This window comes from Sus scrofa, chromosome 13 (assembly GCF_000003025.6).
Source record: "Sus scrofa isolate TJ Tabasco breed Duroc chromosome 13, Sscrofa11.1, whole genome shotgun sequence".
Classification (NCBI taxonomy): domain Eukaryota; kingdom Metazoa; phylum Chordata; class Mammalia; order Artiodactyla; family Suidae; genus Sus; species Sus scrofa.
The window spans coordinates 104,764,451-104,785,932 of record NC_010455.5 but is presented as its reverse complement, the minus strand read 5'-3'; the positions used below and the strand labels follow the sequence as shown (position 1 = coordinate 104,785,932).

The window sequence follows — 21,482 nt, the reverse complement described above, 5'->3', positions numbered from 1 at the left end:
GATAAATGTGAATGACTGAATACATTAGTCATATATTTTTACACATTCATTCAGAATCTATTATGTGCCAAACAACACGTTGGGTCAGAAATGAATATAAAAGAGACAATGTTCTTTTTCTTAAAATGCAGGGAAAGACCAAAAAAAAAGGAAATGTATAAATAAGCAAGGCAATTTCTGTGTTTACTGCATGCATTAAGACAACTGGACAAGGTAATGAACTAGAAAACTTATCAATTACACTACTTTGGTCTGCAGTTAACATGAGACCCAACATTAAATGGCTTAAGTAAGAGTGATATTTATTATCTAACATAAATTAAAAAACAAAAATAAAAAACAGACTAGAATTAGTTTTGTGTCAGTGTTACCTGATTCAACAAGGTCATTTAGATTCTGATTTTCTCTCTCTTCTTTGCCATCTGATGTTGACTTTTATACTCAGGCTTTCACCTTCCTAAGCATAAGACAGGTGCGATGGTTCCAAGCTTCATTTTCTTACACAACATTGCCCAGCTGACTATTGAGAAGTTAGATCTTCTTTGATCTCCCTTTTAAGGCAAAGAACATTTTTCAGAATCCTGTAAGCAATATTTCTTTCACATCTCTCTTATCAAATTGCAACCCATGGTCCTCTCTGTACCAAATCACTCAAAGCATGCTCAAACTACTTTAACTTATTTAGAAAAGTGCCTTTTAACGTCAAACCAAGATATCAATATTTCTGTGTGTGAGACCCTGCCATTGTTTGAAAACTACCAGGTTAGATTATAAAGATTTAAACTCATAATCTCTGAAGGGTATTGCACTTAGTGAAATATGTCAGGCTGAGAAAGACAAATACGGTATTTATCATTCATATGTGGAATCCAAAAAATAAAACAAATGAATATAAAAAAAGAAATATACTCACAGATACAAGCAAAAAACTAGTAGTTACCATTGGGAAGAGGGAAGAGGGGACGGGGAAGATCGGTATAGAGGATTAAAAGGTAAAAATCACTGTTTAAAATAAATAAACTACAAGGATATATTGCACAGTATGGGGAATACAGCTAATATTTTCTAATACCTTTAAATGGGATTTAATGTTCATTTAAATGGAATTTAATGGAGTAAAATAAAAGTTTTGAATCATGATGTTCTACACCTGTAACTGATGTAATATTGTAAAAAGAAGAAAAAAGATTTAAACCCATCAGACTTAGACTAATGGGGCTGGAGCACACGTCCTCTGAAATATGTGATTATACAAGAAGGGTAAACAAACTCAAGATATTACAAATGGATAAACATGAAGAGTTGTCTGTTACAGGGAATGGCAGTGCAGGAGAATAATTTAGATGGGAAGTTAACGACCGGTATTTCTCAAAAGGTGATATTTAAGCTGAAGCCTAATGCTGAAATGGCCGTCAGCTAGCTTTGTGGAAAGTAGGAGGAGTTGAAAGCCTCTAAGTTAAATATGATCTTGGCATATGAGGAGACAGAAAGCAAATTAGTGTTGGAGAAGTTGGTGAGGTCGGTTCCCATAGTCTCTGAGGGTCCTAGTAGGGAGTCTGAACTAAGCACAGACATTTATTTCAGAAAATGAAGCATGGCGGTAGTAAGAGTGAATTTTTTTTCTCTTCACTCTAGTGCAAGGAAATGAATCATATAGAGAAATTTAGTGAGATGAGGGGATACATCTACAGTTTATTCAGTTGTCCCAGTGATAGCTTTGGAGAGGAGGGAAAACAAGTAGATTCAAAAATAAGAGGAGTAGGTTTGCTGATGAATTATAATATGGGAAGTGAAGAAAAGAATGAAAAAGAGAGAACAAATGAATTCTTTTTTATGTTTTAGGGGCTGAACAACAGGACAAACATGGGGTGAGCGATTTACTAAAAGAGTAACAAGGTGAATAAGAAGTTAAAAATAATATCTTTTAAAAAATAAAACTAATATTGGAGGACAATCTCAAGGTAAATGTTGAAAGAAACAGATTCAACTAATGCATGTAAATCAAACACAACCTGAGAAAATAATACACATGTCTCTAGGCTTTTGCAAATCTGAACTTTTAGCTTTTTAGAAAACAATCCAAAAGCAAACACTGACGAATGTCAAAGATGACAATAACAACTTGTAATGGGAGTTTCGAGACTCAAAAGTAACTAAAAATGTACAGAACTTTTAGGGAAGTTGTTAATATCACACTCTATAAAACCATAGGCAGGAATTTCAACAAAGTTATCAAAAGAGGAGGTCATTTGTGTTGGAAATATTTATGAAAAACACAGCCTGGAGAGGAAATTAGAAAAGTTCTCAGTTCCATCTAACCCATCATCTTCCTTCACAATCACACTCTTACATATTCATGCATTATGCCTAACTACATTGAGACTATCAGGAAAGAGCAAATCAGACTGTATTTTATATTCTTGACAAGTTAACTGAAAACTGCAGAATATATCAACTACTACCTTTCGAAATCTGTTGGCTAAAAAGAAGGAAAATTTGCTAAAAGCTTATTTTCCTGTCAGTAGCTAACTTGGAAAAATTAAGAGCAATCACACAGTGGAAAATGTACTTTTCATGTACTGATACTGTGGCAATATCTGCTAGTTATCCAGAGGTAAAGGAACATGTTTAAAATAAAATAATTTTTTTAAAATAATTTTTTGCAAGTCCAATTTTACTAAAAATTTTTTATTTGAGAAAATAAAAATACTATAAATGACATGCTCATAGAGATGTACAATCACTTTTTAAAAAATTGAAACAGGAGTTCCCGTCGTGGCGCAGTGGTTAACGAATCCGACTAGGAACCATGAGGTTGCGGGTTCGGTCCCTGCCCTTGTTCAGTGGGTTAACGATCTGGCGTTGCCGCGAGCTGTGGTGTAGGTTGCAGACACGGCTCGGATCCCGCGTTGCTGTGGCTCTGGCGTAGGCCGGTAGCTACAGCTCCGATTGGACCCCCAGCCTGGGAACCTCCATATGCCGCGGGAGCGGCCCAAGAAATAGCAACAACAACAACAAAAAAAAAAGACAAAAAAAAAAAAAATTGAAACAACTAATACATTCCAGGACCTTGTCCTATGACATCATAATATTCTGTTTCAAGGGGTTAAAAAATATATGACTACATTTATTCATTCAGTAAATACTTATTAAATGCCTACATGCACTAGACTCTATTCTAGGTACTGAACAAAGACATGAAATTCTTGTTCTCACAGAGTTTATATTCTAGCGGTAGAGGGACAAAAAAATAAATGCACACACAAAGAAGAAAAAGAAAGAAAAATACCCAATATCATTTTTACGTAAGAATTAAATTAGGCTGACATGGTGTTAAGTCCCAAAGGAAGTATAAGTCTTTAGAAAAAAGCAAAAGCCAGACATGGAGGCATCTTGGGAAGAGTATTCCAGGCAGAGTGAACAGCCTGTGCAAAGGACTCCAGGCAGGAAAATACTTCATGTGTTTGAGGATATAAAAAGAAGACCACTGTAGCTGGAGGATCATGGATAATGCAAACTGTGTTGGTTTCCTAGGGCTACTATAACAAATCAACACAAACTGGGGGCTTACAAGTAAAGAGATTTATTCTCTCTCATTTCTCTCACAGTTCAGTTGGGTCCTGCTCTCTCTGAAGGCTCTTTCTAGCTTCTTATGGTTGCAGGCAATACCTGGCATTCACTCCAATTTCTGACTCCATATTCACATGACCATCTTCTGTCTGTGTATGCCTATGTCTCTGTGTTCCAATCTGCTTCTGCTTATAGGAACACCAGTCATTGGATTTAAGGGCCACCCTAATCCACTATGACCATATCTTGATTATATCTGTGAAGGCTTTCAAATAAGGTCACATTCACAAGTACCAGGGGGTAGAACTTCAGTTTACCTTTTTGAGGAACACAATCAACCAACTGTGAAACTAATAAAACCTATTAGGACCGAAATATGAAAATATGACACTAACTATGTGAATGTACACATATTCAGTTTTCTCTTGTAAATTTTTTTTTGTGTGTAATTAAAAAAGTGACACAAAGTAATACTGTAACAGCCATCTCATGGTTGTTTACTTCTATTACAGGAGATTATGCTCCCTACAGCTTTTTTGGTAACTTAAGTCTCTGATCTATCATATTTAAAAACATGCATATTCACCACTTGTGCATATCATTAAAGTCAACTCAAAGGCAAGGAGATAATCAGTTATAAGCAGCTCTCGCCAACAAAGAATACTCCTGGTTTCTCAAGGGAGGTATATTTTTTTCCTGGAACTTTGCTATGTAAGCAACTTCTCACTTGTAGATTCATATTGAGGACACTTGGATGGATATTACACTCACTGCTGAGGATTATATTCCACAGCAAGTTTCAAAGCTTGTTTCATAAAGCATGTCAAAAACTTAAGTGAAGAAAGCTATCATTCAGGCAGTTAAAATCATGTGATCCAACCTTACTTAAATCAATGCTTTTAATCTTTTTCTGCCTCTACACCATGCCTAGTTTCAAGATAGTCCTGTAAGTAAGATCTCTCATTGGGAATTATAATTCTCAATTGGGAGGATAATAAAGATTTTGATATGGGGCAGAGTGGGGGTGGGGAGAGAAGGGGATTGTCAGAATTCCCACAAAGGTTTAGATAGGGAAAACTCCATCCTCTCTTTGATATTTCATGTATTCACAGTTAAAAATCAGTGATTTAAAATAACTAGTGTGTCCACTTATCTCACTTAAGAATGGGTAAATAAAACCCAGAGTAATAGTGCTTAATGATATTTAGTGCTTACTATGTGTCAGACACTGTTCTAAGTACTTAACCTATTTAATTCTCAACCCAACCATGATGAGAAAACTAAGGCACAAAGAGGTGTTAAAAGGCTTATTATCCTAGGTCACATAGCTGGAAAGAGACAGGTTTGGAATTCAAAATCAGGCAAACACCAAAGGTTGTGGTGTTAACCACTATAATATTCTGCTTGCAATTACTGTAAATCCACAATGATTTAAAAACATAAATACATGACCACAGCTAAAACATTATTATTCCATCATTCATTCGTGGATACTTTCATATTTTATCCATTTCTTTTTAACGAGATGAGAAGAGTCCAATACTATATTCTTATGAATATTCAACAACCTCAAAGTTTTAACAGCTCTGATTTGGATTTTGTGAGCTAAATCCACACTTCTGGATTAACTCATCATCTTTAAGAAGTCGTGCCTCACACTGATTTCTCATCCTTCTGGTGGCAATACTTATTTGCTGTTCACTCCAACAACTTTACTGATTGTACTTTGCTGAACAGTATTCTGATTTGGAAGCCCAATACATCCAGGAAATGTCAATCAAAACAATGAAAACAACACTAGAAGTCACCATCTTCCTCCTGTTTCTAGACTTGCCCCCCTATACACATGAGATGCAGAGTGATTAAATTCATAGGCCCCATTCTCTGGCATTGCAGAGGCTTCTATATCTGTGGGGTGGTTTCCTCATTGATTAAAAAAAAAAAAAAGTATGGTGAGAAAAAAATTATAAAATATAAATATATAAACACATGGCATAGTACCTGACATATGTAAATAATCAATAGATGATATATGTCAGTTTTATTAACCTAAATGTCTGTCAGAAACAGGTGTTTTGGCTAATTCTATTGAGTTCCCACTCTTAAGGTACTCCTTAATAGGAAATAGAAGATGCTTATATTGAGAATTAATATCTGTATCAATTATTAAAATAATTGTTATCATTTAATTTATTATTTCATTTATTATTTTTGTACTTTTCTACCTCATTTATAAATAAAAGAACTTTTATATAATATATAGCATTGTGTATGTTTATCCACATGCACACACACACACACACACATAATATCTAGGTAGACCTGTTTTGATATACCTTACCTTTCCTTATGCTTAATTATTTTTGGTGCTCCTTCCCATGCCGCAGAAATTGGATCATTTTTTTTTTCTGCCTAATGAAGTTTAGCTGTACTTCATCATTTTCTTTCAAGAGAAAACTCTCCTCTCTCCTTTCCCAGTTGTTACTTACCAAATCTGGTGAAAATGTCCCTGTTAATAGTGTGATGGCAAAGTATTCCAGCACTATTTCTACATCCAGATAATACATAACAGTTCCAAAAATACATAGTGTGTTCTTGGTAGTCTGAAGACAATGATCTCACATCTGTTGTACTTTCCAAAAGAGTGATTTCAACGGTGGAAATTTAAAGCCAGCAGAAAGAGAAAATGATTGGGTGAAAAAGGTAATTAGAGGAAGTTGTTAGGACTCTCAGGGATCTTCCAATTTCATCTTTGTAATTTCTTTCATTTTAGCAACAATAATTTTACACTAATTCAACAAAGGTTATTTCATACTTCGGGCACTGTCAATATAAAAAGTTTTCAGATTTTTAGCAGAAAATGACAGAGGTGTCTTTAATCACACAGAAAATCATACAACCATCATTTATTACATACTCCTTCAAACATTAATTATTATTTTTTTTTTTCCTGGCCATGCTCATGGTGTGTGAAAGACTGAAAATTTCTGGGCCAGGGATCAAACCCATGCCACAGCAGCAACCCAAGCCACTAGAATGACAACACCCAATCTTTAACCTGCTGTTCCACAAGGGATTTCCCAAACATTCATTCTTTGAAAAAATATCATGTTATTGTTCAATGTTCAAGGCACAAGTAAATACGTGCTCCAGAATATAATATATGCCTTGTGGGTGAAGACTACAGCTGACTTGAGAAAATAGAAGTGAAAAATAAGAGTATTGATTTGTATGGGCAAATATTAAATTATTTGATTCACATTACAAAGACCCTGCATAGCTACCTAAGTTTGATATATCCAAGTCTAAATCCCATTCTGTGTTACATAAAAGACCATTTTATCTGTATCCTACATTTCTACTCTTCCATTCATGTTCCCTCCATATGTCCTCTTTTTTGGCCTTCTATTTGTTTAACACAAACTTGACCATCAAAACAATTCTAAATTCTACTTCTTCCATTCTGATTTTCCCTTTTCTGATCTTCTGATTCAACTGAATCTCAAAAATCCACAGGCACACTTTCATGACTAGGCAGTTATTTTATTAGTCTTGCTTCTTCAAACGGATGCAAACTCCTTAAAGGCAGGAAGCATGTCTTTATTTTTTAAGATATTAACTGAGAACACATTAAAAAGTGTGTGCATACAGGAGTTCCTGTCATGGCACAGTGGAAAAGCATCTGACTAGGAACCATGAGGTTGCAGGTTCAATTCCTGGCCTCACTCAGTGGGTTAAAGATCTGGTGTTGTTGTGAGCTGTGGTGCAGGTTGCAGCCATGGCTAGGATCTGATGTTGCTGTGGCTGTAGCATAGGCTGGCAGCTGTAGCTCTGATTAGATCCCTTGCCTGGGAACCTCCATATGCTTCGAGTGCTCCCCAAAAAGAAAAAAAAAGTGTGCGCCTACAATAAATGTTGATAAACACATTAACTGAACAAAAAAGATCAAAGAGCAGTATATTTTTACCATCCACATTTTTCCTTATAACAGTTAAGCTTTACTTAACTTGGAAGAAAGTTCTCATTCTTCCACATTTTATTTTTCCTGTTAGTAGTACCCAAGATTCACTCAAAATATTAAGACTAGATATTTTGAGTTCCTATAAATTATTTCTACAGTAGAATTATATTGTTATTGGTATTGGGATAAATGATATGATATATATAGCCTGAAGAATATGAGCATAAATAAAAATGACTCACATCCACAGGAATAAACTTGATTCAGTTGATAACCAAGTAGTATGCTGATACCTACAGGAAATCTGATAGTCACGAAGCAACGTTCATGATATGTCACAATTCAAAGAAAATGATTGCAATCAGAATAACATGCAATTTAGTTGGCTCTGATCAGATGATGACTATGACTAACTAAATTTCAACAGATTTCAGTGGGTGACCTTAGACAAAGGTTGCCACCACTCTCATTTTCACATGTAACTAGAACATATTCATATTGTAAAATATTTTCATTCTATGGCTTTTATTCTGCAAATGATATTTTAATAGAAGACTATTCCATTAGTAAACAGACTGGTCTTGCTGACACATCTTTCCTTTTAAAATATACTTTGGCTGAATTCTAACAAAACCATTTTGAATGCAAAAGGGATGTTTTTCAAGCCAGATGGTTTATCTAATAGGAATGTTTTCTGATTAGAGAAACAGCAGTAGATTCATGATCACAGCAGGTGCCAAACTGGTCCTGTAGTTTACATGAATTTGCAACTGAAAAAGTCATGAACTAAAGGGAATCTATTTTATAATGTGCCACAGTCTATTCTAAGAGAAAGGAAGAATGTAAAAGATGCTACCATATCAGATGCAGTTCATATATCATTTATTGATATGAATGTAGCCACTCTTGCATTTTTGATAACAAAATTTAATTGTCATTCAAATGCCTCAGTATTTTGTGGAGACAATAAAATTTGAAAATCATAAAAATTTTCAGCAGTCTCCTTTTCTTTCTTTTTTTTTTTTTGCTTTTTAGGGCTGCACCTATGGCATATGGAGGTTCCCAATCTAAGGGTCAAATCAGAGCTGTAGCTGCCAGCCTACACCACAGCCACAGCAATGTGGGATCTGAGCCATGTCTGAGATCTACACCATAGCTCACGGCAATGCCGAATCCTTAACACACTGAGCGAGGCCAGGGATTGAACCTGCAACCTCATGGTTCCCAGTGGAATTAGTTTCTATTGCACCACAATGGAAATGCCTTCTCTTTTTTTTTTTTTTTTTTTTTTTGGCTGCTCTAGCAACATGGGGAAATTCCCAGGGCAGGGATTGAAACTGAGCCACAGCAGTGACAAAGCTGGATCTTTAACCTGCTGCATCACAAAGGAAATCCTATGATAGCATAATAATCCAAACTATACTTTTTAATCTAAGTAATTAGGAGTCTTTTTATTTTATGTATGTATCTATGTACGTACGTATATATGTGTGTACAGTTGATGTACAATGTTGTGTAGGAGTCTTCTTATTTTAAAAGGTATCATTGTTTCTCTTTTCAATGTCCTTATTCCTTATACCTGTATTTTTCTTTTGTTTCGAAAAACAATTTTTCTATGTACTGCTAATCAGGGAAGCAGAATGTTATCATTATGCTAGGCTCAGCTATACCTAAGTATGTGTAAGTAGGAACCTTTTAGGTCCTGCAGAGATGGCATGGGAATGCAGGTTCCTGAAAAAGGGAATTATTGCCTGTTAAGATAGTGTGATTTGCCTCTGGGTGCTAACATGACTACTGGGGACACAAAAGGCAGGAAGCACACAGATCCACACTTTGACTCAGCAGCATCTCATTCCTAATGGTTTGCTGAGACCACCAAACACGGAGTCACCTCACTACGTTGTAAGGGGCAAAGTGTTTTGTCATATCCACCCACCTACTTTCTTACTTTATTTATATCAGTGACTCTGTTTATTTGCTGCTTTGGAAGAAAATCAAAGTAAAAGTAACCTAGAACTGAGTCTAGCATTCTCAGTCAGCCTCACTCGAGGAAAATTCCATGGTTTGTTCTAGAACAGTTAGTTAAACAGAGACTGTTGGTGCCTGGAACTTGTTCAAATCAGAAATATATTACCCAGAAGAATCATAATTTCATCATTATTTTAGTAATTCCATAATCTTGTCAATATACTATCTAAATCTTCTCTGAAGGTGTTAAGCAAGCATCAAAATATGTCTAAGTATGTTAAAATTTGAAATCTCATTTTCTGATGAAATACAATGTTTAGCAAATATTTTTTTATACATGGAGCTGATATTATAGAAATCTTCATGACAGCAAATTCTGTACCTTATATAATTTCCTCTAATTAACCAAACTCCTTCTGAGTTTTAAATGCATTATTATTACAACTTGTTTTGGCACTTATTCATGCATAGACTTAAAACCTTATACTGTATAATTATTTGATATAGAAACTTTTGTTTTTTTTCAGGTTGGCTATAAGCATTAAAAATATAGGAAACGTATATCCCATATTCAATTCCTTAATAACTCTGTATTATGCAGAATTGACTATTAATGTGCTCATTTTATTAAATTCTTTGGTTTCTTATAAGAGGATAATTCTGTTGAAAAAAAAAAAGGGAACTGTTTTTGAGTCTGCTCAAGTTCTAGAAGTCTGTGATTAAAAACTGCTCTAGCCCTAAGTAACATTATAGCATCTTTCATCCTTGCCTTACTGAATGAAGACAAATAATCTGCACTTTCTTTTACAATGTTTTCACATTTGCTTGGGGTCAGTGTTTCTTAGAATAAAGGTGTGCAAATGCATTCTGGTAATCAACCAGTGCTCAATGAGAGTGGCTTAATTCCCCCTTTAATTTTAATAATATTCTGTTATGTAAAATATATATTATATATATATATATATATATATAAGCACATATCAGGTCACCTGGATGATCATTATAAACAAGGACTTCTGTGAGAATCCAGTGCCTGCACTGCATATCCATATGGAAATAAGTTGATGTCATGAAAGGATACTTCAATGGTCCTGAGAAAATAAGAAAAAGAACAAAGGTAGGTTTACACACCAGTAGTATGACCTTTCTCCAATTATGTTAAGTTATTACTTAAGAAGTCAAGCCCAAATGAAGGCAACTTTTTCTGTTTTGACAGAAGTTATATAGAAAATGTGAATAGAGAAAAACAGAAGAACAATTATCACAGGGACTGCAGTAGGGGCCTATGTGCCAAACTCAAAAGAGCTTATGTCACATCAGGTAATGCCATTTTATGCTTCCAACACTGATTTAGTTTGTGCAAAATAACATCATAATTAAATCCATTTAATGTTAATTCTATTTTTAATACTTTAAATATGTCTTGGAATACACTAAAGCTATAAATAAAAAGAGAGTATACCTAATTATATGTTTATCAGATGTATAGTAAAAGCAATTTAAGTCATTAATCATGGTCTAGGGAAAAACTTTTCATCCTTCAAAGGGATTGCCTGCATTTCTCAAGCATAAGAAATGCTGCTAGAGATTACATGTGCTCCCTATGGTTTTCTGGGTATTACTTTATACAATGATGGAGCAGGACATGAGGATCAATTAGTTCTGTTCAGTAATGAGCAAATGTTTTCTGTAATGGGCCAGACAGTAAATATTTCAGTCTTTATAGTCTATATAGTCTCTGTTGCATTTACTTAACTCTATTATTATAACAAAAAAATCAGCCATAGATAACATGTATATAATAAGCCAGGGTATCCCAACAAAAGTTTTTTTTTTTTTTTTATAAAAATAGGCAGTGGGCCAGATTGAGTCCATAACTATAGTTTGTTCATCCCCGAATTAGTTTAGTGGCCTCAGGATATGGTATTAATATAATACCTCAAGAGTAAGTTATCTATTATCCCAGCTTCTAAAAATTAGAACCTAGTACCATTGCATATTTTTCCAGGAAAAAATTAGAAACTAGACAAAATTTTCCAGTTGTTTCTTACCTTCTCTTATAAATGGCTTATTATTTAGAGAGGTTGAACAAAATCCATCTAAAGTAAAAAGATAAACTTTGTACAGCTCAAAAAATGGACAGTGGCATAAATTATCTATTCATGCCTACTAAATAACTATAACAATTAGTTACTTATGCTTATTAAATATTTTAAAGGAAATGATCACCATTACTAAAGCCAGCATTGCATTTTCCTTCTGTAAACATAAATTTTAAGATAGTTTCAGGGTTATGTTTGATGAATGTGCCTACTTCTTGGAAGAAACAATGTGGCAAGGTAACAGTTTAGTAATGGCAGCAAACCAACTTTCCAATGTCATCATAGATGTGTCTAATGCATTCTAAGTACCCTGTGTTCTGGAACAGGCATTTTGCATCTTCTGAACAATGATTACCTTTAAAAAGAATAAATGTAACACATCAGGTACTTTCATTACTTGCCAAATGAAAGCTATAATTGAAATACAATACATAAATAACCAAGGAGAATGCATAATTTTTAAAAATAGGTTTTCACATTAAATACAATTAATCAGGATATGTTATAAAAAACTGATAACCCAATCCTTTTAGCAAAATAGTAATGTTTATATTCACAATACATTTATGTAATTATAAGAAAATCCTAATGCTTTGAAGAAATTCAGCAAATTAAATGTATTATTATAATTTAAGCAACTTTATAGAAAAGGTGATTTGTAGTGTTTAATAATGTACATGATCATAGTCTGTTTAAAAAATACACAAAAATAATAATTTCCATCAATCTCTAATAGTTATTACTTCCAGTCAGTTAAATTTTGACGTTTAGCTTATGTTTTTATTTCCAATTTTTATTTTTTTGTGGCTGCATCCTAGGCATGTAGAAGTTCGTGGGCCAGGAATCAAATCTGAGCTGCAGCTATGGCAACACCAAATCCTTTAACCCACTATTCTGGGCCAGGGGTCAAACCTGAGCCTCTGCAGTCACCTGAGCACTGAAGTCAGATTTTTAACCCACTGCACCACAGCAGGAACTCCAATCTTTTTATTTTTCTAATTCCTTGCAGAAGATTGTAATTTTCTAATGTCATTCTCATTTTTCTTCATTTCTTCTACTGTTACCTTATTGTTTATTCCTTCATTCATTCTCTCCTATTAAATCATTTATTTATTCATTCTTTTTTGATTCATTTCATTGTCCAAGCTTTATTAATCATTTTACATTAAATTAAGCATTAAAGGTATTTTGTGGTTATTATATACCTTGTATATTGCACCTGATGGCTTATATGGAAAGCAGCCATGTATAGATTGTTAAATGGTATAACAACGTTGCAGTCATCTAACCTTAATGAGGCAGGATATAGATGGAGGGTGTCAGGCTTCCAGTAACACTGGCCTACAACTTAAAATAAGTAACTTTAAAGCAAATGACTCCTCTTTGAAAATACTCAACAATATAGAAGTGTTTAAAATGAAAGCAAATTTTTCATATCTTTCCCTCCAAGCTCTTTTACACTAGTTATAATCTGAGCACAATGATGAATACAATTTAGAATTTGCACATGCAAGTATTTTATGTGTATTTATATGTACACATATATGTGTGTATAGGAAAAATATACAGGACTATATCTATTTTTACAAAGTGAAACCTGACTATATATACTGCTCTGCAATTTTCTTTTTTCTCCACCCCACAAACAAAATGGCATGGGCATCCTTCATATCAATATATTTCATTCTTATAATAGCCAGCTCCTCCAAATTGTAAGTATACCTTTCCCTATTAAGCCATTGCCCATATTAATAAGACATAAGATAACTTCATTTTCTTTCTTTTCTAAGAGTGAAGTAATAATGAACAACTAAGTTGGAGAATTTCTACAGGATTAAATTCTGGAAGTGGAATTTTTCTTTTTCCTTTTTTTTTTTTTTTGAAAGTTGAATTTTTGAGTCCTAATGTTTGCATATTTCAAATGTTGACAGAAGACAGTACTTTGTCCTCCAACTTAGTTTTCAAGAAACTGTGTGTTTCCCCACACTGTTACAGTCCACAACAATTGCTTTCATTAAAAAAAAAAAAAAAGCCTACTAGAGAATTTTGAAGTATACTTGTCTCAAACACATTTTCTTATCCCCAGTGTTTCATTATTCTTCATATTATTTTGCTCTTATTTCTTCTCCTACAAATCACTTTAACTTCTTTTGTTCATTGCTCTTGTATGTTGTTTAAATATTTTCTCACTGATTTGATAATTTATTAATATATAATTATCATTAACCCATAGTTTACTAAGTTGATTCCAATAGCACCTAATCATGGATGTTGTTATCTATAAATTACTCTAAAAAAGAATTATTATAGTTGTTTTGTCACCATTTTACATTGTTTATAGGCTATATATCTTTTTTTTTTTACTCAATGAATTTTTTTACATTTATAGTTGTACAAGGATCACCACAACAAAATTTTATAGCATTTCCATCCCAAACCCTCAGTGCATCCCTCTACCCCCAACCTGTCTCTTTTGGAAACCATAAGTTTTTCAAAGTCTGTATTGATTTATTTTATTTTCTTCCTTTGTTAAAGTCTCAACATTCTTCTAGAACTATCAATCAAGCAAAGCTCAGTTTATTAGAGGGAGAGAGAGAGATGTTTATTAGGTTTTAGTGCCTGAGCAGAATGCTTTTAGAGTGAGACTTGCCAGGAGGGAAACTGGTTGGGATTTGGCAGGATTTGAGAAATAATAGTTTTGGATTGATGGGCATCAAGAAGTGAGCTTCTAGAAATGAGTACTGTTGAATAAGCTATTAGTCTTGATTAAAAAGCTATTTTAGTCTGTTCACAGTCTTATCTTTGAAGAGCAAGAATTTCCTAGAGCAAGTAACTGACTTATTTTTGCTTGTTCTATTTATTGTTCCATAGAGGGTCAAGAGAGTATGCTTAGATATAGTTTTATTTAACACAACAACCACAAATTATATTTGTTTTGGTTTTAAACTTTTTTGGTTCATTTTGTTGTTTTCTAGATTCTTGAGGTGAATGCAAATTCAACTTATTATCAGGCTTTTTTTTTTTTTTTTTTTTTTTTTAAAGCATTTAGGAGTTCCTGTCATGGCTCAACAGTTAATGAAACCTGACTGGCATCCATGAGGTCACAGCTGTGATCCCTGGCCTTGCTCAATGAGTTAAGGATCCGGTGTTACTGTGAGCTGTAGTGTAGGTTGCAAATGCAGCTCGGATCCTGTGTAGCTGTGGCTGTGGCACAGACCAGCAGCTACAGCGCCAATTCAACACCTAGCCTGGGAAGCTCCATATGTCAAGGGCACAGACCTAAAAAGCAAAAATAAATAAATACATTACTTAAAAATTTTAAAAAGCATTTAATGCTTAAAATCTCTTTGAGTATGATTTTAATTTATGATTTGATATGAGGTGAGAGTCTAAATAATCTATAATTTCAATTTTGATTTCTTTAATACAAATAATTGAAAAGAGTATTTTTATTTTCAAAATGTAATTCGTTTTGGCTATTTTTGCTTTTAATTTTTAATTTTAGTCTATTGTCTTCTGTTATAGAAATTTTGCTCACATTTTATTGATTTTTAAACTAATATATTCTAGGGGTCCATTCGGAGCTATGGCTGCTGGCCTATGCCACAGCTACAGCAACATGGGATCCTGCTGCGTTTGCAACCTACACCACAGCTCAGGGCAACACCAGATCCTTAACCTACTGAGCGAGGTCAGAGATTGAACCTGCAACCTCATGGTTACTAGTCAGTTTCGTTAACTACTGAGCCACTACAGGAACTCCATTCACTGAAGAATTTTTACTCTATTATTTTGTGAAATAGTTTTCCTTTATATGACTTGGAATTATGCTTCTCAGTACATACATGCTTATGATGGCTACATCTTCTTGGTGGATTATATATCTTGCTTTGGGGTCTAGCTCTTGCTCCTCCAGCTCCATACTTCACCTTTGCTGCCTTCACCTTTGCTTCACCACTGCTTGTACTCATTGTCCCAGAAATAACTCTCAGGAAAACAGCACATTTGCGTTTTAGTATTCACCCTCTAATTTTCCATCAGCATGTACTCAGAATTCTCCACAGGACAAGCTGTTGTTTTCTAGAACAGTCAGGTCTCATCCTATCAACAACAACAACAACAACAACAAAAATCAGAAGATGTCAGTCTACGGAGATATACCACAGTGACCATTTTTTCCATTATGAAACAGAATACATTCATTACTTATAATCAAGAGTCTGGAATAGCTTTCCTGATATGGAGTCTGCTTTTTATTTACATGGTTATATGATTCATTCAAGTGATTTTTTTCTATAATAAAAGAATATGTCTTAAAGATATGGCTGTTTATCTCTATTTCAAAACAGAAATTTGCTATTTCCTTTGAAACATCACAAGAGTTAGTGCAGGTTCTACTCCCTCCTTCAGGATTTCAAAGAATCTAGGGGCCATGTCAGAGTTCAATTTCAAAGCAAGCAATCAGATACTCCCAGAAGTCTCCGCAACAAAGGAGTTTTCCCCAAGTTTACCTAAGCCCAGAGAGCAATTTAATACAATAAGTGAGGTTCAGTCATTAGAGGCGGATGGCACCTGGTTGAGTTCTTATTGTCCTACCATTTACTGTGAGACCTTGAGCAATTTAGTAAATTTCTTTACTCCTAAATGCAAAATGAGAAAAATACTAGAATTTGCCTTATACAACTATTGCCAGAATTAAATGAGATAAAATCCGGAATGTGTTTTGCAAGAGCTTGGCACAGAGTAAGGTCTCAATACAAAATAGCTAGTATTAGTAATAGAAGCTCAATCCTGAGATGATAAATATATGCTTGGCTTGCATATTGTTCCAGGCATCATTACCTTTTCCCTAGGCAGAGATCACTGTTACACCTAGAAGCAAGGGCCAAGGACCCATCAGTATCTGAGAAAGCACATAGAACAGAGTACAGAGTACAGGTGCTAAGAGATCCATTTAATTCTGACGGATGGCATGTGTCTGGCCTAGGGCTATTTTTAACAAGCCCAACAAAACTGCATCAGATAGTCTTCTGTAGCCTCTTAAAAGCACTGCCAGGACTTGCCAGGGTCTAGAACCAATGGGAGCTTTGTGTAAATGTATTTGTTTTCCTTTCTGGCCAAGGATTGTTCTTTAATTATGACTTAAATCCCTTGTCACATTATTTAATAATATGGTTCATTTTCACTATCCTTCTATCCATTATAATGCAAATAGTATAAAATATATCTCTAGTACTAAATACTTGTTTTCCTTTTTACACTCCTTAAGTTTCTGAGAGTTGGCTGCTGCCTCAGATCAGCAAGATGAGTCTGCAGATAAATGACCACATGTGTATACAACAAAGTACCCTGTCCCCTGCATTATCCTTGTGAGAAAAAGAATATGGCTGCTGCTTCACTTTTGCCTTCCAAACCTCATGAAGAATGTCTTTTGACCCAGCGTAAACTATTCAGGGAGGGGAACTAAGGAAACATAAAAATCCACATTTGCTCAGTTGACCCACAACAAAAACCTTAACACAATAATCTCTGGTTGGATGTCTTAAGAGTTCTGATTGTGGCTAGTATCCATGAGGATGCGGGTTCGATCCCTGGCCTAGATCAGTGGTTAAGGATCCAGCGTTGCCATAAGCTGTGGTATTATTGGCAGACATGGTTAGGATCTGGCATTGCTGTGGCTGTGGTATAGGTCAGCAGCTGTAGCTCTGATTCGACCCCTAGCCTGGGGAACTTCCATATGCTGCACATGCAGACCTAAAAATACAAAAAAGAAAAAATAATACTAGGATGTCTTTAGGTACCTCAACTCAATATCTCCAAACATAATCTCTTGATTCTTATCATTTTCTGCCCTCAACTTTCTTGTCTTCCAATGTTCTTTAAATGGAAGAAAATAATGACACTACTTACCTAGTTGCTGAGGATTAAAAATGTTGCATTCTCATTTCATCTTTCTCTTCTCTTAAACCTCATATCTAATTCCTCAGTAACTGCAGCCAGAGCAAAGGTAATCAGAACTACCTTGAGATATGTTCTTATGGTCACTCTTGTCACCACCTCCACCACCAATTCAGTTGACATCATCATATCTAACATGGACAACTTCCATAGCCACTAATTTGCCTAATTGTTTATTGCCTTGCACCCCTCAGTCTACTCTCTGTCTAGAAGCAAGAATGATGATGTTAAGTGGCAAATCTAATAATGTTACTCTGCTCAAAACCTTTCAGAGATTTCCCATCACACTTAGAATAAAGTTCTCAGTTCTTATTATCACTTATAAGCCACTAACCTTGTCTCTAGCTTTCTCTGTGTCTTCATTTCCTACCATTCTACTAGTTGCCTACTTTACCCTAGCAACAGTGGACCCCTTGCTATTCCTTAAGTACTCTGAGCACATTCTTGTCTCAGCATTTACACTTGTGACTTCCTCACCCAGAAACATTATGTCTCCACCTACATGGCAGGCTCACTTACTCACTTCATTCAGATTTTGTTCACAGGTCTTCTGATACATTAGCTTTTCTATTTATATTTCCACTACTGAGATTTTTTTTTCTGAAATAAGTACCCATGTCTGCCTGTCATATTATCTTGCTTTATTTTCCTTCATAGCACTTACAAGTACTCCCCAATGTGTTCTATTATTTTATTATTATCTGTTTCTCCCCATACTAGAATGTAAGCTCCATAAGAGTGGGGCTGGGTCTGTACTATTCACTGTTGAATAGTACACATGTGTTCACATTTATAACACAGCTTGCCTCATTATAGAAAATCACCAAATTAAAACCGTGTATTACTAGATATAGGTCCGTTTTTTCATTGTATTAATTAGAGTATAATCTGCTATGTGCCCTAATAGAAACGCTGATATATAGAACTGATGCAGAGTCATTAGATGTATTTTTGGAATTTGTGTACTTCAGAATGCCAGAGGTACCTCCTTAGATTCACATTATATACAAACTCTGCAGGTTTTTACATTAGCTCTGGAAACAAGGAAGAAAAAAGGATTGGACAGAGACCTAACCTCAAGGCTAACAGAGAGGACTAGTGGAAACTGATAAATTTTTAGCAAGTAGAGTAATAGCATCCTTAGGTCCATTGTTGATATTATCACAGAGGTGATAATATTAGGGACCATGATCTCTCTCTCTCTTTTTTTTGGCTGCACCCACAGAATGCGGAAGTTCCCAGGAGACCATGGTAATTATTCAAGTCACTCTTTTCCTAGATTGGTAAGGTAAAAAATAAATGAATAATTTTAGGCCACTAAAATGTGTGTGGTTAATGTTTAATAAATAGAAGTGTAGGCTAAATAACATCATGGTAGGTAGATAAGGTTTATTACATAAAATATAATTTATGAAGTACATTTGGAAGGATAAAGAGAAATGGCCGTAACTGATATAAGACTAAACTTGTCCATAGTATTTCTTCTCTCAACATCTTAGGAATTTTGTGAATTAATTTGTGAAGCTTCAGGGAGAGATGAATGCTCTGCATGTTTTTTTTTTTTTTTCATCTGTACCCATGCAATGAGGTGATAGAGATTTCAAATTGAAATGCACTTCGAAGTTATCAGGACACAGGAGTCATCAATTTTAAGGTCTTTCCCTCTTTTTATTTTTATTTCTACTGTTCCTCAGGTCATTTTATGCCCTGGACCATTTAACTCCCTCTTTCTTAGGTCTCTATCACTCATCTCAGTTCTAACTTCTTTATTCTGGCACTTCACCTCTGCTTTTCTCCTATTAAACCCACTACAAGGCCCACAAATCATGGCCTCTAGGGAGTCATTTATCTTCTGTACTTCAGTTTCATCATCTATAAAATAAAAATACTACCAATCTTTTATGTATTTTACAAATATAGTATGGCATAAAGCAAATAATATATGTGGAGAATGATGAAAGATGCTATGAGACTATCTGAAGGCAAGGAAAATAAAGGAAGCTAGATCACCGAAGGAGCTGTCACTAATACAGGAACAAGGCAAAGCAGGACTCTAAAGGAAAAGATAAGGAGATGACAGTGGGAAACAGGTGATGAGGAAGGTGACTGTACATAATACCTTAAGGGAACAGCATGGAAATGAATGGAACAAATTGTGAAACTGCAAGATAAGCACAAGAAAATATAATCTTTTGGCTCATCAGAGAGAGTTAGCACTGTAATAATCTAAATATATGTTATTATTTATGCACACTGGAAATTAGTTGGTAAAAACATACTCTGGCTTATTTACAGTGAGTTAGGAATTAGAATTAAGTAATGATTGCTTTTGCAGTGTTTGTGCTTAAGTGGAATTGCATTATGATTAGGCTAATAGAATAAGACATAAGTACAAAATCTTGCGAAGGCTCAGTCTTTCACTTTTATCAAAGGAGTAAGAAAATGAGCAAGAAATAATAGGCAATTACAGTCTACAAACTACTAATCTCAGGAGATTTTTGTGCAAGAAACAACAGTAGAGGTTGCTCAGAATAGGAATATGGATGATCCACATAGAAGACTGTCGGCTGGCCTAAGGCTATGACTTGTTCTATATGCTTCTCAAGCCAGAAGGACTTGATATACCTCTCTCAGTAGGATATATCTAAAGAAATTGCAAGGAAAGTTGAGGAGAACTGCAAGTGTCACGTTATAATATAAACAGATCCCCTGATTCTTTCAGAATTAGATGTTAATAAGACTTCATACTACTGCTCCTCCCCAAGGAGAAAATCACTAAGGCAATTTCCCTAACTTATTTTGGGACTTTGAAGAGGTGGCTAATTCTTGATTAGGAGGATTATTCTAACTATATTTCTGTTCTCACTTAGTTATCCAGGCTTTGAAGTGCAAAGAAGTAAATTCCAAGTAAGTAAATTAAAATCATTTTTCTATTTCTAATCTATGTGTAAGATTAGATGAATAAGCAATATAACTATTATACCAAGGATCTACATCCCAAATTCTTGGAAATTGGAGTCTTATTTTATTGACTATTGCCTAAACATTTTCTTTTCCTCTCTGGGAAGAAATTTTAAAACAGTTTAACACTAAACTCCAAACATGACATTAAAAAGGAAAATTTCAGAATTATATTTTTGTCTGTCTTGCAGGAAGTAAAAATTCATATTAACAGAAAAAAATCAAGTAATTAATACATAAAGTTTTACCTGAAAATTATATTTTATTATATACTATTTATATATATGGAAGAAGTTATAGAGGCGATCTACTTGGTATAGAAATTAAATAATTTTCTATGTTTTCATAAGATCATGAACATTTTCTGAATAAATTTAATGGATTTAGTAAAAAACAAAGCATTTTTTTCTAGTAAATACATGATGCATTAAATCTTAGATTTCAATTTTGCTATGTAAAACTGAACTGATATTTATTTCTACTGTTCAGTCACTCCGCAAATGTTTGTTTGGTACATAGGAGTACCTACTATGTACCAAACACAGCTCAAGATAATGGAGATGGAGAAAAAGACAAGAATAACAATGTCCCTATATTTACAGAACTATTCTAGTAGTGGGAAGGACAGAATGGAATAGAATGAGAGGGAGATGTCCCAATAAAAATAAATATTGAAGTGGGCTAGAGTTCCTCGTGGATTACTTTAGATTGAATGGCCAGGGAATCTCTTTCTGAGCATGTCATCCATAAACTTGAATTATAAGATTTCGAGAAAGAGCACTCTTATCAGGGAAGTGACAGTGATAAAGTCTGAAGGCAGGAACTAGCTAGATTTAGAAAACAGGAGAAAAGTCAGTGTGATCAAAAAGAAAAGCAGGCACGGTGGAGAGCAGTATGGCATGAGCATGGAGAATAGGTAGATACTAGATCATAGAAGCCCTCACAGGACAGGTTGGGAGTTT

At 34.5% G+C, this 21,482-nt stretch overlaps 1 long non-coding RNA gene across 1 annotated transcript in view; it reads right to left on the bottom strand.

Annotated features, from left to right (window-relative positions):
* The window catches only part of LOC102166202, a 327,943-nt gene that overhangs the window by 13,248 nt on the left and 293,213 nt on the right, over nucleotides 1-21,482 (bottom strand). Inside the window, exons 2-5 of the long non-coding RNA XR_002337746.1 lie at nucleotides 15,447-15,702; nucleotides 10,489-10,590; nucleotides 6,060-6,194; nucleotides 372-551 (exon numbers count right to left, since the gene is read on the bottom strand). This is a non-coding gene — a long non-coding RNA (uncharacterized LOC102166202). The remainder of the gene's footprint in view (nucleotides 1-371; nucleotides 552-6,059; nucleotides 6,195-10,488; nucleotides 10,591-15,446; nucleotides 15,703-21,482) is intronic.